This window comes from Pogona vitticeps, chromosome 2 (assembly GCF_051106095.1).
Source record: "Pogona vitticeps strain Pit_001003342236 chromosome 2, PviZW2.1, whole genome shotgun sequence".
Classification (NCBI taxonomy): domain Eukaryota; kingdom Metazoa; phylum Chordata; class Lepidosauria; order Squamata; family Agamidae; genus Pogona; species Pogona vitticeps.
Window position 1 is genome coordinate 126,295,738 of NC_135784.1, and position 18,679 is coordinate 126,314,416.

An 18,679-nucleotide genomic window follows, 5' to 3' on the forward strand; every position below is an offset into this window, starting at 1 on the left:
CACAGATCCCAGCAAAAATATGTCATTCCTCTTGAGATGACACAGGAGAGGAAGGAGTTAAAAATTTCTCTGACCTGTCCGTCTGTTGTTCTGATGTACGCTTTAGACATGTGTACTTCCTCCTAGCAATAAAAAAAGCCTGAATGTTTTGCCAGATGGTATGAGAATTAGCTCAGGATGCAAAAGCACTAACTTTACCTTTATTGATGGTTCCTGAAGGAAGGCTTTTGCTATGTTTCTCTCTCATTTTTTGGGCCGATGTCTTCTGATCTTGGTTTTGGCCCTTCTATGTGATGTGGCTGGATTAGTCTTCCTCTTCATAGGGCTCTGGGGCTTACTGAGCTCATGGGATTTCTTTGTTTACTCCGGAGTTCTTCTGTTGGCGTTTAGTCTGTTATTCTGGACTCTTTGGTATATGCTGAACATTGAAGTGCCATTCAAGGAACTCGTTAGTGGTTGATCTACAGCCAGGAGAGTGAACCCAACCATCAAGCAGGAAGAGAAGCTGAATCTTTTGGATGAAAACCAACTTTTCCCTGGTAGTGGAAGGGAACTCTGGCAAGAACTGCTAACACTCACCCTTTCCAAAGCAAGGTGAGTATCAATGCGAAGGTTTTGATAGATGAACATTCTGCGTTGAACAGCATTGCTGCCTTTACAGCAGGGGGTGATCGTTGTCCAGTGGGGCCCATGGGATGGAAAATGGTCTCACGGGAAAGAAAGACAACTACGCCCTATTTGCAACCCAGTCTTTTCTTGTGCAAAATTTCAGTTATATCTCAACTAAGGAGGAGAGTTAGGTGGGTAGGGTGCCATCTGTCTGAAGAACCATAAGGCTATTGAAGTGAATCATTAAATAATGTCACAGTCATTTTTTTTATTTTAAATGGGAGAGCCGATGGGGGCAGGGGAGGCTATAGAATGCAAGAGGGTGAATAGTTTATCTAACATCTTGCATACACGGGGCCAACTCAAGACATTCTGCCACCTCAGGCAAAGACTAAGATGGCATCTTGTCTCATGCCATGTGCAAGAGCTGACTGGATTAGCAGTTGAATATTTCTTCCGATACTGGTGATGATGAGAGTCTCTTCCAACACAATTGAAGGTATCAGGCTAGCTTCAGGGTACAAAACTATTTCTTCTAATACCTTGCTTCCACTATCCGTCATCGCCTGTCTGAGAGGACTGCCTCATTTTGCCTAGGCTGGCCCTCTGTGATTCTCAACTCAGTAGAAGTTACTAGACTTGCATTACCTTGAGGGGGAGTATCATTCTGTATCTTCTTACAGCATGTCATAATAGTGAACACTAATGCTCTGAATGTGGTCCCTGTGTCATAAATGTGGTTTCTGTGTCATGGAGATCAGCTTGTAAGAATGACTGGAGGAAGTTTGACCCTTCTATGCACTTGCCTAGAAGTAGGTTAAGCCCCGTTGAACTTAAAGGCATTTGCTTCTGAGTAGGCATGACTAGGAATGCTGTGCATGTTATCCTATGCATGCATTATCATAGCTACTGGTCATTCATTCATCTCATTGCTTTACTTGCAGCCTAGAGACAAGACAAGGAGTGAAGGAAAGGAATTGCAGAAATGCTCAACATTGACAATGATGTGTTTTCCCATTATGGAGTGTTTCCCACACCCCGTGGCATCCGATCAAATACTGCCTTTTTTTGCTCAAGAGTGTCTGCACATGGGCTTTGTTTGAATTCATTGTATACTAACCTCTGATGCTTTGTTTGCCACACCACGTTGCCTAGAACCGCCTCCCTTTGCATCCAAAAGGGCAAACACTAGGCCTTCATCCTAGAGCAGCAGTGGTTTTAAACTCAGGTGAAGGTAAAGTGAGTTTTCCTCCCCACTGGATAGATTGTGCTGCTTTCCATCCAGATAACTGAAGTCACAACAACGATACAATAAAAATGCCCAGTAAAAATGGCTCTTTCTAATAGTGCCATCATTAACATTAATCTAGAAGCATATTGATTGATCCATTTAAAATGTTTATATACCTCCCTACTGGCAATGCTTTTATATCTACATATTTGTAAACCACTGATATGAATATCACCATCTTTACAACAGAAATCTGTTGGCCAAACAGTGTCTGGATCCCAAAATATTAGGTTACAAACCAGTAACTAAACCTAAACAAGAAAAAATAAGATAAAAATTGACATCAGTTTATATTAAATTTTTAATATAATTTATGTTTTATATAAATTTGTGGGTTTTTTTTCATTTATTTGTACACCATCTAGAGTAGCAATTTGCTAGATGGGTGGCATTTAAATTAAATAAATAAATCTAGAATTGAAAATCTGGCAAAAAGTGGAGGCTGGCGTGTAAATGCTGCCAACTAGGATTTGGGGGTGGGGGAGCCTCTGCTCTGACAGTATTCTGAAGATGGTGAGTCACTATCACTTCTCCAGGACCCACTTGTCATAGCTGGAAAAGGCTCGTGGAGGATTATTCTAATAATCAGGCTAAAACATTTGGAGGAATTGCTTCTTCATCTAAATTGGTCCTGAGCCTTTTGTGTTTGTTCATTTTTAAGGGTGTTTCAGGTTTAGCATCAATACTTTGGATCTGACCCAGAAACTGACTAGTAACCGGTGTAGTTTGTGCAGCGTTGGGATGGTATGTTCAAAATGCCCCATCCCAGGGAGCAGCCTTGCACCTCTGTTTTGCCCTAACTGAAGCTGCAAAACCATCTTCAACGAAAAGGGTAGCCCCACATACAACACACTGCAAAATCCAGATGGAAAGTTACCATTACCAGAAGAACTGGAGCCAGGCTCTCTCCATGCAAGCAAGGCAGCAGTTGGTTGATCAGCTAAAGCTGACAGAAACTTCTCATGCTTTCCTGAAAACTCTTGGCGACAAGATTCTGGGGACAAAGCTGGATTGCTGAGCATGCCTACAAATGTGCTCCTTGGAAGGCAGCACAACCCACACTTGAGCACAGCAACACCACTTAGCCAAGTATGTGAACTACCTACTAACACAGCCTCTCTCCTGTCCTCCTGACCGTTCATTTCCCCAAATTTAAACACTGGTTTTGAAGGACTGTCCACCACAATCACCCAATCAACAAAACCCCAATCTTTTTTGGATTAAATTCCAGGTTGTTCACCCTCATCCTGCCCAGTGTAGATGCCAGTAACAAGTTAAAGACATTTTTAGCAACCAAAAGTCTCAGCCAGATATTACTAGAGAAAGGGGGGAAATTGAATACTATTAAAGGCCATTCAAGTTGTTTTACTCAGACCAAGACAGCAATCCACAATTCGAGTAATCTTTGTGGTGCATACCTGAGCTTAGTTCTGAGTCTCTCTCTCTATAGGTTTGCTAGTGTGCAGTCCCTTGCATGCCACCATAAAGGAAAAGTCTCATTCCGTTCTGAGGTATTGGATTCACCACCACACCATGATTAAATTTAATTGGATTGGGTCCCATTGCTATCAACACCTTGACCCATGCTTGAACTTATTCCCTTCTCTAAACTTGTGTATTAAGCCAAAAAGTGGAGTCAGCTAAAACTCCCATAATTCCCACTGAAATTTAATAAAGCTGAAAAGGACCAAGTGAGAAAGGCTGCTTCATGAGGTCATTGCCATTGTGTGCAGAAAACTGATGCTATAAATATTCCCCATAGGCTTTGCCTTCTTTAAGACAAAGTCCAAAGCAGGATTTGATGGCAGACAAGCCACAGATTTATAGCGCTGAAGTATTGCCCTTAGATGCTGTCTGTAAAGTCGTATGCATTCAGAGTCAGCATGAGCACATTGGCAGCACAATCCTATGATTGTTTACTCAGAACTAAATTCTACCCTGTTCATTAGCTTTCAAGTAAGCAGTTGTAAGATCGAATCCATGTGACGGAGTGAGCTCCCGTCACTTTGTCCCAGCTCCTCGCCAACTTAGCAGTTCGAAAGCATGCAAATGTGAGTAGATAAATAGGTACCACCACGGTGGGAAGGTAAAACGGCGTTCCCTAGTCACGCTGGCCACGTGGCAAAGGAAACTGTCTTCGGACAAAACGCTGGCTCTACGGCTTGAAAATGGGATGAGCACCGCCCCCTAGAGTCGGACACCGACTGGACTAAAAATGTCAAGGGGAACCTTTACCTTTTTTTAACTGTGTGTAGGGCTGCAGCCTTGAATGCTGATTTATTGCTAATCTCTAAAGTACTACAGCACTTCGTTGCTTCAGCTACAAAGGGTATATTTGGCATTTTCACACTAAAACTATACTATGACTGCTTCTGGATCCCATCCCTTCAATTTAGGCTATCTCATTTCCCGACTTTTGCTCACTACCCTCATCCCCATGTGATCTCTGCCATCAGCAACCAACAGATAGCTGCTTGTTAGGGAAGTCTTCCGTGCATCTGTCCTTGGATGTCATTTATCTGAAATAGCAAATGAGCATCTGCCCTTCTGCAAAAGGCTGGCAAAGCAAGGCAACTTATTCAGTCATCCAGCCGAGAACTCACATAGGCACTAAGGTCCATTGTTTAATCATTTACTCTATGCCATAAAGTTTCCGGATCTGTTGTCAGTGTTACTCCCTAGCTTCCTCCTCAGAGCAGCTGACTGCCAGATAAGTGGCTCAGAATGCTTTTTCATTGGGCGTTCTCTATAAGGAGCGTTAGCTCTGGCCAAGAAGGCAATAGCCTATCAGAGGCTTCTAGCATACATACGGTATTCCACACATGTCCCAGACACTCCTCATTCACTGTTTACTCAGAATGGAAAACATCCAAGTCTGCCTGACAATCTGAAGGAGGGATTTCATGCAGCCAGATGTAATGCTTTAGAATCTCCATTGGCTGTACAGTGAAGTGGTGATGGTGGGGGCTTGTGAATGGGTTCCACATTTCCTTCTTGAATATAATGTATTGGCTTATCTCTGCAAAACAGTTTCAGGTGTCCCCCCCCCCTTTTTTTAAATGTCTGTAACACAAAAGGCATTAAGAAAGTGGCTGTGTTTTAGACAGTCATTTTGTTGTACATACCTACTCTGAAGTTAGTCCCTTTGCATTCCACAGGGCTTACTCTCGAGGAGGTATGCACAGGGACAGAACTGACTCCTAGGTGTTATTATTACTTCTTCTAACATTGTTGTTCTGTGTGCCAGAGGAGAACAAATGCAACATCATAAGATTTACATTGTTGGAACCTTGATTAATTTGCGCTTTTGTCCCACAAAGCTCTAGAAGTGTTTCTGACATGAGATTTTGACTAGAGTGATAATCTATCAAAGGTATAAACTATCAAGTATTTAAAAAAAAAAAAAAGACAGGTACACAGAATCCTATTAGGTTTGTACAATGAGAACCCCACGTTCAGTAACTGGGGTGTGTGATTGTTCTGGCTAGCTGTCATGTGCTTGGAGATACCTAGTTTACCAGCTTGGTTGTACTGTGCACTTTTTTTGTATATCCAGGTGCACAACAGACAGACAGCAAATTGTGAAAACTCTTTGAGTGATTTTCTTTATACACATGTTATTCTGGCCAATGTCATTTATTATATAAAAGAGCAAGAGCCAAAACGGTTTAGGGCCTCGATAATTGGCGGAACGCCTACTCCCACCAAGACCTACCTGTGTCACTCGTGCGAGCCAGGAGGTGAGGCTGAGGAGCCTAACGCCAAGGGAGGCCCGGATGGAAAAGACAAGAAATCGGGCCTTCTCGGCGATGGCTCCCCGCCTCTGGAACAACTTACCTCCTGAGACTCGCGGGGCTCCCTCGCTGGCTACCTTCAAGAAGCAATTAAAAACTTGGATGTTTCGGCAGGCCTTCCCATCACATAACTCATGACCTCTTTCTTTCTCCCTTACTGTGCTATGTTTTGTGTTTTCCCATCATAATGTAGTGTTTTATGGTTTAGAATTGTTATTTACATGTTTACTGTATTATTTTTTAAGATTGTTAGCCGCCTAGAGTGGTCCTTGATTGACCAGATAGTCAGGATACAAATAAAATAAATAAATAAAATAAAAATAAAACATGCAGTAACGTGAGACACACAGAGCTGCATGGCCTCTAGAAGTGGTTGGACTCTGAGTCCCATCAGCCTCAGTCACAACAGCAAATGTAAAGGAGTTATGAAAACCAGATCCTGGCAACATCTAGAGGGACACAATTTCTCTCATTCTTCAGCAAATACAGCCTCTGGAAGTCATGCCAAGATACATCCTTTGCTATCTGGAAATGCTTATGAACAGTCTATCCTGTATAGGATCCCTAAAAACAAATTAATGACAGGAAACATATTTCTGTTTGTCTCGTATCTGCTAACATCATGTGCAAGGAAGCAGGTTCCGTATTACTAACTTTGTTGTCTTTCCCTAGCAGCAGGAGAGGGAGGTGGATGCAAAATAAGTTGAAACGGCATGAAAGTAGATCAGTTTTCTCCAACGTGGTGCCCTCCTAAAGTGTTCATCTGTCCTCTGTGCTGTCCTCTGAAGATGCCGGCCACAGAGACTGGTGAAACGTCAGGAAGAACAACCTTCAGAACACGGCCAAAGAGCCCAAAAAACCCACAACAACCATTAGATCCCAGCCGTGAAAGCCTTCGCGAATACATTGTTCAGCTACAACTGAAATTGTCATTGCACTTCAATAAATCTGGAGGGCACTGGGTTGAGGAAGCAGAGCATTTCATACAGCATTGGACTGAATTCAGCTTTATTTATATATGAAATATGCAGGAGCTCTCCAAGAGAAAGAGATGTGAATTCTCCAGAAGCCTCCTGTCTGAAGAAGAAACATGACTGGCCTTGAAACCATGCAACTGGAGTAATGGAGTGAAGCCTCTCCTCCTCTCACCTCCCATTGCTAACGTGATCATTCTAGCATGTGGTTTAGGCAAGGGAGACCCTGCTTCTCACCAAACTCCCTGAAGCTTCTGCGAAGTCCTTTCTACACCGGCTGGTTCCCTTACAAGCTGAGGGCAATGACCTTTGGACCAAGACAGTTTTTCCTTGTTTGTCTTCCTGCCCCCAAGACATTCAAAAGAGAATGAAGCCGAACAGGGCACTCCAGTACATTCTGGCTTGGTGATTTTATAACCTGCCCCACAGGATTCCCTGTTCCTCAGAGCCTCATGGTCATCATAACTGGTGAGGCCATGTGTCAAAATAACCAGGCCAACCTGCGAGGTGAGCAGAACAGATCACTCAGTACAGCTGGAAGGTAGCTCAGCACAAAGGGTTTCCAAGGATGACCGAAGACACTTTTGCTCTCTTAGGAAGCACAGCAAACAGAACCAGACACCCAAATCAAGGTACACCCCAAGCTGGGCACATTATTTTGGCTCATGAGGCAGAAAATTCCACAAGCTCCTTTTTCTCCTGCCCATATCAGTAAAAAAATGCAAAATAGCTAATAGTAAAAAAACAAAAGCAAAGCGTGCTGCTTATATCCCTCCCCATAGCACTTAAAGCACTCTCTGGGTGGTTTGCAAGTTAATTACGCAAGTTACACATTGCCCCCCCCCGCCAGCAAACTGGGTACTCATTTTACCCACCTCGGAAGGACAGAAGGCTGAGTCAACCTTGAGCCGGCTACCTGGGATTGAACCCCAGGTCTTGAGCACAGTTTTGGCTGCAGTACAGCAGTTTAACCACCGCGCCACAAGGCTCTGTAAAATACTCTAGTTTGCTGACTTTTCCTAAGACCCTCAAACCTGCAGCCTGAGATAGTTGCCTCCATAGCTTAAAGGTATGGCTGGCCCCTAATGATTTCTCAATGAGAAAAACAAAAGGCTATATTCAAGCACATGTTTTTGGGAGCGGGGAAGGAGAATTTGTTGGTAGCTAAGATTTCAGTGGAATGGAGGGCAAGGGAGCTTTGAATTCCAGCTCTGAGTGAAAATGGCCACCTTCACGGAAAGTGTTGGTTAGTTAGGAGATGTGAGTGGTAGAGTTATCCTAGCAGAACTTGCAAGTAGCTAGTTGTAAGTAACGTACAGTGGGGTCTTGACTTGAGAACTTAATCTGTATTGGAAGGTGGTTCTCAAGTCAAAAAGTCTGTAGGTCAAGTCTCCATTGACCTACAGTGCATTGAAAACCGATTAATCCCATAACAGGCCGTTTTTTTTCCATTTTGGTTTTTTTCTGGTCTGTAAGTCAATTCTCAGGCTGCAAGTCAAACCTAAATTTTGCGGCCAGAGAAGTCTGTAACTCAAAAAGTCTGTAAGTCAAGCCGTCTGTAAGTCAAGGGTCCACTGTAGCTACATGTAACTAGTTATTTCAGGTGACAATGATAAACTGAGCAATGTTTCATAAGTAACATATTGGGTGAAAACCTGTTGTGCAGCTTTGTGGCATAAAAAGGCGGATGGTGGCTTCTTTTGTGTGAATTAAACTTTTCCAGCCCTTCCAAAGGTTCCAAGACTCCCTCAAGATCACCTTCATACTGAGGAGGACTTTGGAGGCAGTGGGACAAGGAATCAAAAATTAACCCACACTGGAACTGGTGGTAAGACCAGGACTAGCAGTCACAATTTCCAGACAGTAAAGACTTCTCCCCTGCATCATCTGCCCCCAAAAGGCCTCCCCAGGACAAAAGGCACCCTAAGGGAGCCTTGGAACCTTCAGTGGGGACAGGAGGGGGTATGGTGTAATTTGCTAGAAAAAGTCACAGGAAGTGATATCATCAGCCTCACATGGCAAAAAGCTGTGCAACTGGATTTCAGCCAATAAGTAGATAACTTTGGAGGGAAAGGCATGTTTTGAATATTCTGCCTTGCTCCTGTGTTCTTAACAGCACTCAGCAGCTGAGTTCAAGAGACAGTGTTTCAATGTCCCACTATGCCTACGACATTGCTTTAACATGTCAAATGACCCCAGGCATTAGGGCTGGCCCTGCTAGGCCTACCCAAGGGATCCCACTAGCTTACAGTAGGTTTGGTGGTGGCTAGAACTTTGACACAACGTTTATAATGGAAGAAGGGACTACGCCAGAGATGGGCAACTTGTGGTTCTTCAGAATGTATTGGAGCACAACCCATGCCAGCCACAGATGGCATTGTGAATGAATGGTGAGGGATGGTGGGAACATGAGTCTATCAACTTTCGGAGGGCCACACACTAACCTCCCTCCCTTATAATAAGGACAACCAGCCCATTGAGGAATATTTTTTTGTCCAGGTAGTAACCCCTAAAATTGGTCAGAAGGGCAAAACTTAGGCAGAGAGTCTCTGTTCCTAGGGATTCAAGCAATCTCATGGGACTGAAGGATCTTCACAGCGAGTCACCTTTCTACCAAACTTCAGCTGAATAGCTCGATGGTTTAGGCATATGGCTGAGGCGCCAGAGGCTGGCAGTTTGATGACCCAGTGTGCCTCCCTGATAGGGGCTGGACTCAAAAGATCTATAGGGTCCCTTCCAGCTCTGCAGTTCTAAGATGATCATTACTTTTATTAAAGAGATGTTTGTGTACCATGTTCAGTGCAAATAAACGTATGTATTCATTGTGGGTCAGGCCAGGTGTGCCTTATGATCTTTCACAATGGCTGCTCTCCATTTTGATCATCTCTGAAAAGTAAATATTAGCTTTTCATGGGAGGGGACAGAAGCCCTGGAGTGAGCAAAGAAAGGGGAACAGCAAGGCTATTCCTGAATCCGTACCTGGACAACATTGAATTTACAGGTAGGCCGGTGGCTCTCTTTCCCACTATGGTAAGAAGCACTGCATTTGTTTTTCTAGGGTTGTTTTTTCCCCTTAATTGACACCTATAAATGTAAAGCAACATACACAAATATCACACAAACTGTGTTCGTCCCTTTCTAAAGTGATAACTGAACACGCTGCCTTTGGAACACACCTCAGTGAAGCAATTGATTGTAGGTGCAGTAAGCATCATCTCCCCTTACACAATAAGCATGGTGTAGCCTGAGATTCCCAGCAACAAGGTACAGGGAGGAAGAAGTGCACAATTGTATGGGGGGTGGGGGAAGAGAAGGGTGATGCATGCAGACAACCATTCCCTCACACTCTCTGTCTTCTCCATGAAATCATGATCCATCCAGGTCATCAGCTAAGCACAGTTCATGGTTATAGCCATAGGTTATAGGAGTTTATGATTTTGTCAGAACAATAAAGATCCACCTGGGCCACTCCCTGGCCCTCACCTGAAGGCCAAAGTGGACAAAGTGTTGTGGACAATCTGTGATCAGGTGATGGAGCTGACTTGACCTCTGGCCTCTTGACTGAGGGAGAGGAATCCTCTCCCTTGCACCATTCCTGCAGCCCAAATATTCACCCATTCGCCTCTCATTTGCCAAACTGACAGGTATACAGGGAAGCACAGTAGATACGGCAACAGCTGCCTGATGAAAGCAAACAGCAACTCTGGATGGGCAACTCAGCTCACAGAAAGGGGCACAGGAGAAACTGGTGATAACCACCTTCACCTCAGCCTTTGTTTCTCTGCCACTGCCCCTTTTTGCCTGATTTGAGCTCCCACCCTATGGCTGATACTAACGTAACATTTTAGTGCAAATGCATCTTCCAGCATCATGACTAATTTGGTCCTGGGTGCCGTGAAGCATGCATTAGAAAAGAAATCCAGAGACACCCTGCTTTGCAGAGCACAGCAGGCTCTGGACATTTTCAAAGCCGCATCTGACTCCCCTCATTTCCGGGGGGGGGGAGGGAATGTACTTTGTAGCTTCCTGGCCATATGGAGAAGCCCCTCTTGCTAAAGGTAAGTGTGGGGATGTGAGTGCAGGGTGGGGGTGGGGTGAAGGGAGGAAGGAAGGACTCATTTGCAATGGTTATTGCTTTATTCTGAATCAACAGTCCCATTCCACCCACCCAGTCCAGCCACTCATTCTTTTAAATTCTTAATTAAAATTTAATTTAATTCTGGCTCCTGGTATCAAAATTGGCCAATCCCATCTGAGATAACCCAGGAGCTATCCTTTCATATCTGTTTGCCAATGGCTGATGGAATGAATGCAGTGCTTTCCACCTCAGGATGCTGCTGTCTTCCCACCCACTAGTCCTGTTGTGTGAGAAGGAAATGCACAGCATGGCATTTCAGTTAGTCTAACACACAGCATGACACTTTGTGTGTCTTGGCCCAGCTGCGCTCAGTGTGTGCTGCTGAGTTTGGGAAAGAAACAACTACGTGGGAGAAGTCAGAGCCAGAACTTTTTAAGGCTGAGCTTTCAGGTTTGGTTTAGTGCACAGGATCACAGCCTTACGCCTGTTACAGTCATCATAAAGATCAACAGTCCTCTGAACATGAACAGAGTGTGCTTCCTCCATCATGAAGCAACCCGAGACATTCCTCATATCTCTGGCATTATCATGTAGGGATCGTGTGCTAGAGAATAGTGCTCATGAGCCTCGTGGCACAGTGGTTAAACTGCTGTACTGCTGCCAAAACTGTGCTCATGACCTGGGGTTCAATCCCAGGTAGCCAGCTCAGGGTTCACTCAGCCTTCTGTCCTTCCAAGGTTGGTAAAATGAGTACCCAGCTTGCTGGGAGGGGGCAATGTGTAGCCTCCATAATTAACTTGTAAACCGCCCAGAGAGTGCTTGAAACGCTATGGGGCGGTATGTAAGCAGCACGCTTTGCTTTTTGCTTTGAAGTGTAAAAAAAAAAACCACTAGGTCCTCTTCCTGTGCATACGAATTGGCAGGAGGGAAGAGTGGCCCTTTGGCATTTAGTTTAATTGTGCTGGTTACCATTTGCTTCAAGGTGCCAAATATTCCTTCTTTGAGAACATTCTTGTTTTCTTTAGGACTGCTGCAGTTCATGGTGGCTGTCTGTTCTTGGGCCCACTCTTGAATCCCACTCTTACAGGTGGGTCAGAAGCTTCCATGACTTTTTATGACTTCATCTGCCTGCCTTCAGTAAGGACTAGAAAGAAAATACTACAAACACCTACTACTATGAAACCTACAAACAAAGCTTTAGTATCAGATCTCATTGGCAGTCTGGGAACATGCAGTTACTGAAGACATAACTTGGAGATATGGATTTTCTTGTTTCAAAAATCTAGTCGCTTAGTTTGCAAACAATCAGGAAAGGGTGTGCACAGGTGCAAAGTTTGATCCAGAGTGTATTAATTCTGTTGTGTTGATCAGGGCAGATCAAAAGATAAAAGGGACGACTATTGCTGTCATGCTTTTCACAATTACCAAAGGAATAGGTGTAAAACACTGGCACCATAAAAAAAATTAAAAAGATTTTAAAAGTATTATACTATAATAACCTTCACTAGATGCACAAACTGTTATCCAGAATTTTGGACATATATGTAGTAGACAAGGGCCATGGGGAAGTCTGTAGACAGTGACACCAAGGGGAAATTCAATTCAATTATCCTTCATTCTCTCTCTCTCTCTCATTCCCTCCCTCCCTCTCCCCCCTCTCTCACACACACATACACACAGAGAGAGAGAAACATACAACACACCATTTTAATTTGTCACCCAAATTTATTCTCACATTGTGAGACAACAAGTATTCTTTACCTATTCCTTTTGAGTATATGGTGTCCATTGGGGACAACAGTCCTCCACTTGAAGGGCCACCTGAAGACAATCCTCCTTTTGAAGGTGTCCTCCAGTTGAAGGACTGTCCAGTTCCCCACCCTGCTTCCAACTGCACCTCTCCATGTCTCTACCCAGCCATTCTCTGGTTCTCTGTCTATAATCTTTCTCTTGATTCTTGCAACATGACTGAAGGGTGCCATAGAAGCTAAGCTTGGCAAGGATGCAGTGCTTATCTTTCTTAGTTCACTCTAGGTGAAAGTGTTCCTTCTAGCTTCTTTTGTTAGAGTAAAGAGTCCTCGGGGATGCTGGAGGGTATTGTTGGTTCCTGCATGTGGCCCACAGTCTGCATGTTGCCCACCTCCTGTCCTAGACAGACGGTTTGTTGTATGTCAAATGAACAACTGTTATGTAGACTGGCACCTAAATCAGGAGACCCTCTTGAAAGATACTACTCCTGTCTTTTCTCACCATCAAGCCAACTAGACAGGCTGCGATCTGAAACCCAAGAGCATCTATAGGGCCACAAGATACTAGCAGTATGATAAAGCATGGTGGGATTGGTTTGACGACAAATTAGAAGACATATCAAAACTTTCCAGACTGGGTCCAGTGGAACCTTTCTTCCTGTGCTTTGAGGGTATTCCCAGTCTCACTCTCAAACCTCTGCATGGTTCTCTAAAGCCATGTCAGAACTCTGACAATCTCCATACAAGTTCCTTCTAGAAAGGGGGAAGCAGCAGCAAAATGTTCTCACATAGTGATTGTACCACAGCAGATGCCTAAATCAATAAATAAAAATTAAATAAATAAATAAATGGGAAGACACTATTTCTAATGTCCAGAATCTTTCCCACTGTTTTCAGCTTTATGGTGCAATTTTATTGACCCAGTGAAGGTCATTGTGCTGATGACTATGAAACGCCAGCATAACGGAGCACCACCATGGTATGCACAGACTGTACTTTGCTAGCGTCAGTCTTCCAGCAGTAATCACTGCTCTTTCATGGAGGTCATACATCTTTCATCACCAGACAGAGCCCCCAGGGAGGTGATGGGTGGGTTGTTTCTTTGCAAGAGAGCCAAGAGCAAGAGCCCTCATCCTGGCAGGGATCCAAATGGGTGCTTAGACAATAATGCCAGCAGCTAATTGCTGTTCCTACGTAAGACTCATCCCCGGATTGAAGGAAGCATAGCGGATACAGTGAGGACTGCCAGAACTGTCCAAAAGCAGGGAGTGACTGAGAGAATGTTAAGAAGATTGGTAGGCATGTGGTTCTAGTTCAAACAAGGAAAAAAGAAAAGAAGAAGAAAAAAGAAAAAGAAGGCCCTGTAGGACAACAACGACAACAAGAATGAAAAATACAGCTCTGGTCAGAACAGGACTTGTGAATCTGTGTCACCCCCTAAATAAACACCCTAAATCCCATGTTGGTTCGTCAGGAATTAAGGGTCTTTGACCCTTTGAACAGGATTGTACATCATTTCTGCCATGCCAGAGCAGTAAGTAAGGACATGTTTGGGATTGTTTTTTTTTTCCTTTCCTAAGTATACCTGTATTTTTCCTGAGTGACTCTGCTGGAATTATTGGCATCCTAGTATGATTCAGACTGCGATCCTTCCTTTTGGCGGCAATGAGATTTATATAACTCATCTCCTCCCCTTCTGCATTGTGACTGGAAAGCCCTGCATAAAATGTGCCCTTGGTTTAAAAAGTAGCCGCCGCCGCCCCCCCCAGCCTCTCTCCCTCCAATCAGCCCACCTTCAATGTTTTCATAGAAGCAGAACTTCCTTACCCTTCCTTTCCATCTGAATCCTGAACCCAGTAGACTGAGTAGAAGATTTTACACAGGCTTTAATTTCAGCTCTGATCCCTTCACATTGGGAAACGCTAGAACCAGACCAAGGGGCCCCTGACTCAGCTCAGATTGTGAGCTCTCTCTGATGCATATCCTTAGCAGAATTGCTTCCAGTGAGAGTCTATTGCTGAGAGTTGCACATGGTTGAAGTCCCATGTTCCCTCAGTGGCCACCTCGCTTTTACAGCCTTGGTGGGGCTCTTCAGGAAGCATCTCATTAGGCAGGCCGAAAAGGATTTCGTTTTAGAAGAGCCTGAGCTGCCGTGCGGTTGGCCCAGTGGGCCTGCTGAGCTCCTGCTAAATTATTAAGCACCTGAGCTGTCAGGCCGTGCAATCCAAGGGGTGCCTCTGGCGTCTCTCCAGTGTATCTCTTGCCACTGAGCAGGCAAAGAAGCTCTCCCAGAAGCTTCATGAAATCCCAGATCTTCCTGTCATTCAAAGACAAAGCAACCCCTCCTCCAGATGCTTTCGAGATGCATGAGCCAGCCCTGCTCTGAGCCTGTTCGCAACATCTTTCTTGATTTGTTGCTAATATAGGTGTGCACACAATGCTGCCCCTCGTATGCTACAGTGACTGGACTTGCACATTTTCTACACACAAAACCTCAGCCTTCCCCTATTTAGCTGCTGAATAATTAGACCATGGGAAAAATATAGACTGCAAACAAACTGATAAAAGCAAGGAAGAAGGGGCCTGAAGTTGATATATTCACGGGCCATGTGTGGAGAAACTGGAGAACAAGCAATTTTTCTCACTCATCGTACTGGAACTGCCATAATACCAATGAAACAAAACAGCAAGCTATTCAGTACATCCAGAAGGAAGCACTCATTCACCCTCTATCGAGGTAAAGCATGAAACATGCTGCCCCAAAATGGTGTGACTTCCACCAATGGTCTGGAAGGGGGATTAGAGGAATTCGTGGAAAATCCTATAGAGCTATCCTTGTCTCTATGGAGAGCCCATCAGGGGTAGCATTTAGAGTGCTGGGTTAGGATTCAAATTCCCCCTTGGCCATGAGATCCACTGGGTGACCTTGGGCCAGTCCCATTCTCTTAGCTTGACCCTACTTCACAGCCATGTTGGAGGGGAGAGCTACATGCAGTGCCTTGAAGTTATCAGAAGGAAGGTGGGATATAAATGTTATAACTGCACAGAACAACAGCAATTATAAATAGTCACACTGGCCACGTGACCACAGAGGATTGTCTGCAGACAAAACGCTAGCTCTACGGGTTGGAAACGGAGATGAGCACCGCCCCCTAGAGTCAGACACAACTGGACAGATTGTCAAGGGGAACCTTTACCTTTACCTTTATACTTCCTCAAAGGTTGAGCTATGCCTCTCTATACCTGTTGCTTGGGGATACAACTAGGGGAATACAGCGCTTGCCTGTATACACACTGCCTCCCTGAACTTTTCCAGTTCCTCTCTCATACAATGCAAGCTTGTCATTCCCTTCTTTCATCTCACTATCTCTCATGCATGCCCATCCCTCCCTTATCAGGGGCTTTCCCCTTTTCCCACAATGCATCTCCTGTTCATAAGAACAAGACAATGTAGGTGACTGACTCCTAACAGGCTCCAGTACAGGAGTGAGCAGCCTGTGGCCCTCCAGCTGTTCTCAGATGACATGTTCCATCAGACCTTCCTTTCAGCTATGCTGACTTCACCTGGTGGAGCTGCACCCCAACAATATCTGTGCCTGGTGGGATTTCCATCTTCCCTGGTAGGAGTTTCCCTGCAGCTGTTTCTGATGGGACTTTCAACATCTGGAGGGCTAGAGGTGGCCCCGCCTCCACACAAGGGCCTCCAGAGGACTGGTGCTATCCCCACACACTTACCACAACCTTCAAGACACCATATGTACAAAGAAGTCTTGCAAAAGGAACAAACCATGTCCTTGGCGTCTTATGCCATCTCACCCCACACTGCAGTTTTCATCCGACATCTCACAGGCTTGAACTGTTCAATCCTGTGGATGTTGATGGTTGTCCACAGGGTGGTTGAGGGATTCTGGGAGTTGTAGTCTTCAAAAGAAATATTTCCAACCTCTGGGCAATGAGTATCCACCACAGCAGTGGTCCCCAACCTTGGGCCTCCAGATGTTCTTGGACTACAACTCCCAGAATCCTTCACCACCACATCTGCTGGCCAGGATTTCTGGAAGTTGAAGTCCAAGAACATCTGGAGGCCCAAGGCTGGGGACCACTGTACAGTATATATTTAAACCGGCTTTTATTTGTATTGTTGTATTCCATTTATATTTTATTTATATTGATGTTCAGCATGGTTACAACCTGTTTGCCTTTCCTGTTGCTAAAAGATTTATACTCCAGATTTGAGAAGACAAATATTCACCATCCATCATTCAAGAGTCACTAGATCTTACTACTGTAGCTACAAAATACTTATTCTATATATATCAATGCTAGGCCAAAAAAAAAAAAGTCAGTAGTCAGCTTATATTAATACATATAGCAAGCTCACAGTCTTATCTGAGATATTTTCCCTTTTCTATATTACTATCCCCCATGGTGGTGACAACAACAGCAACAGCAATAATAATTCTTATTCTTATTTTCTCTATATACTTGCATTTGTATTTTCAAAAATCCAGATATCTGTCTAGGTTAGTTGGGGAAGGCATACACTCCTTTTTTTCCTAGCACATCACATGATACCACCGTTCTCCAAACTCCTTGAAAAACCCATGAGAGCAAGACTAGGAAAGTTAGGACTGTATGACGTTTGCCCTGTAAATGCAGTCTGAGAGATCCTGGACAATATGAAGTGCTTCAGGTGTGGTCTTCTAGATGTTCTTGGACTGCAGGTCCCATCATCCCCCACCACATCTCCTGCTGGCTAGGGCTGAGAGGAATTGCAGTCCACCAGCAGTGCAGGGCCACCTCTATTTTGGTTTGGTTTGCTTTTGGAGTGGGTGGGTGAGGCTTCTCTCTGAATTGCCACATGAATCTACTCTGCTTATCACTAGGAGTTAAACAATTTTTACATTAAGATAACCCACAAGATGTGGACCCTGGGATTATGCTAGACACTCCTTATCCCAGTCTGCCAAATATGTACTAAGTCTGTCTGAGCAGAAAAGTTCTAGACAGATGGGAGTGTGTCAGCACACACACAGAAAGAGAGAATCTCTTTCCCCCACCCCTACTTCACATTAAGGCAGATAACTCAATCAGCCTGACTGGGAAAGGCAATTACCAGGCAGTTAATGACTTTATCCTGTTTTTGTACATAAGCTAATATTTCATCAATTGAGTTACATGATATGAATGGGGCCTAAGAAAGCCCTAAGCCATTTCCTGGGATTAATGATCTGCTGTCAGGGCTAGAGCACTAATGCTACCCATGCTTTGTCACATACCCATGTGCATGCCTCCACAAGCACGCACACACACACACACACACAGACAAACGCTTCGGCTCATTGGCCCACTGCCACAGGATGCAGCACTAGAGTGAGAGATCTGAGAGCCTGAGGATGGGACCTAAGCTAAACTCAGAGGAGATGTGTTAGCCTTCAGAGTGCGTTGGTCTTCTAGGAAGGACTTCGGTGATCCAAGTCCCTGCCAGGTCATTAGACTCATGGGTTACTTTGACCTGCCAGTCTCAGCCGAACTGACCCCACAGGGCTGTAATGAGAATAAAATGAGGAGGAAAGGCTTATACCCCAAAGTGAATTCACTGGGGAGAAGTGAGAAATAAATGTAGCTAATACGATAAAATAATAATAGCTAAGGAAAAAATGTGTGTATGTGCTGAGGTCTCTGGTCATCCTGGGGAACAAGGATAGCTAACAACCAGCCCCTTTGCACCAGGTTTTCATACTGCAAATCAGTCCTTTCTTGCTGCTCCTGCAGAACAAAGGGTCACCCTCTGTTTGTTCTTCTCCAAGCGCCAGCTCCCCAGGATCTCGGGGTTAGCCACGCTGGTCCTGCGCAGGGAAGAACTTCCCTTAACAGGAGATGCCATCCTCATCTCCTCAAATCCCGCTCCACTGTTAAGCCACCACAGTGCTTCTTTTTGGGTTAAGAATGTTAGAGGAACCTGCAGGGAAGGTGGGCTCTCACCAATGCGCAACGCTAGCCGTGCCGTTGGGACCTTGGGTCCCGTGCCTTCACAGTCTTCCAAGGGGCAGTTTTGTAGCCAGCATTCACATCAATCACTTACATCAGTAAAAGTGGCCAGGAAGACAGCTGTGCTTTGGTAAACTAAGCAGATTATCCCAGGCTTATTAGCATCCATGTGATAATCGGTGAAAAAGCAATTA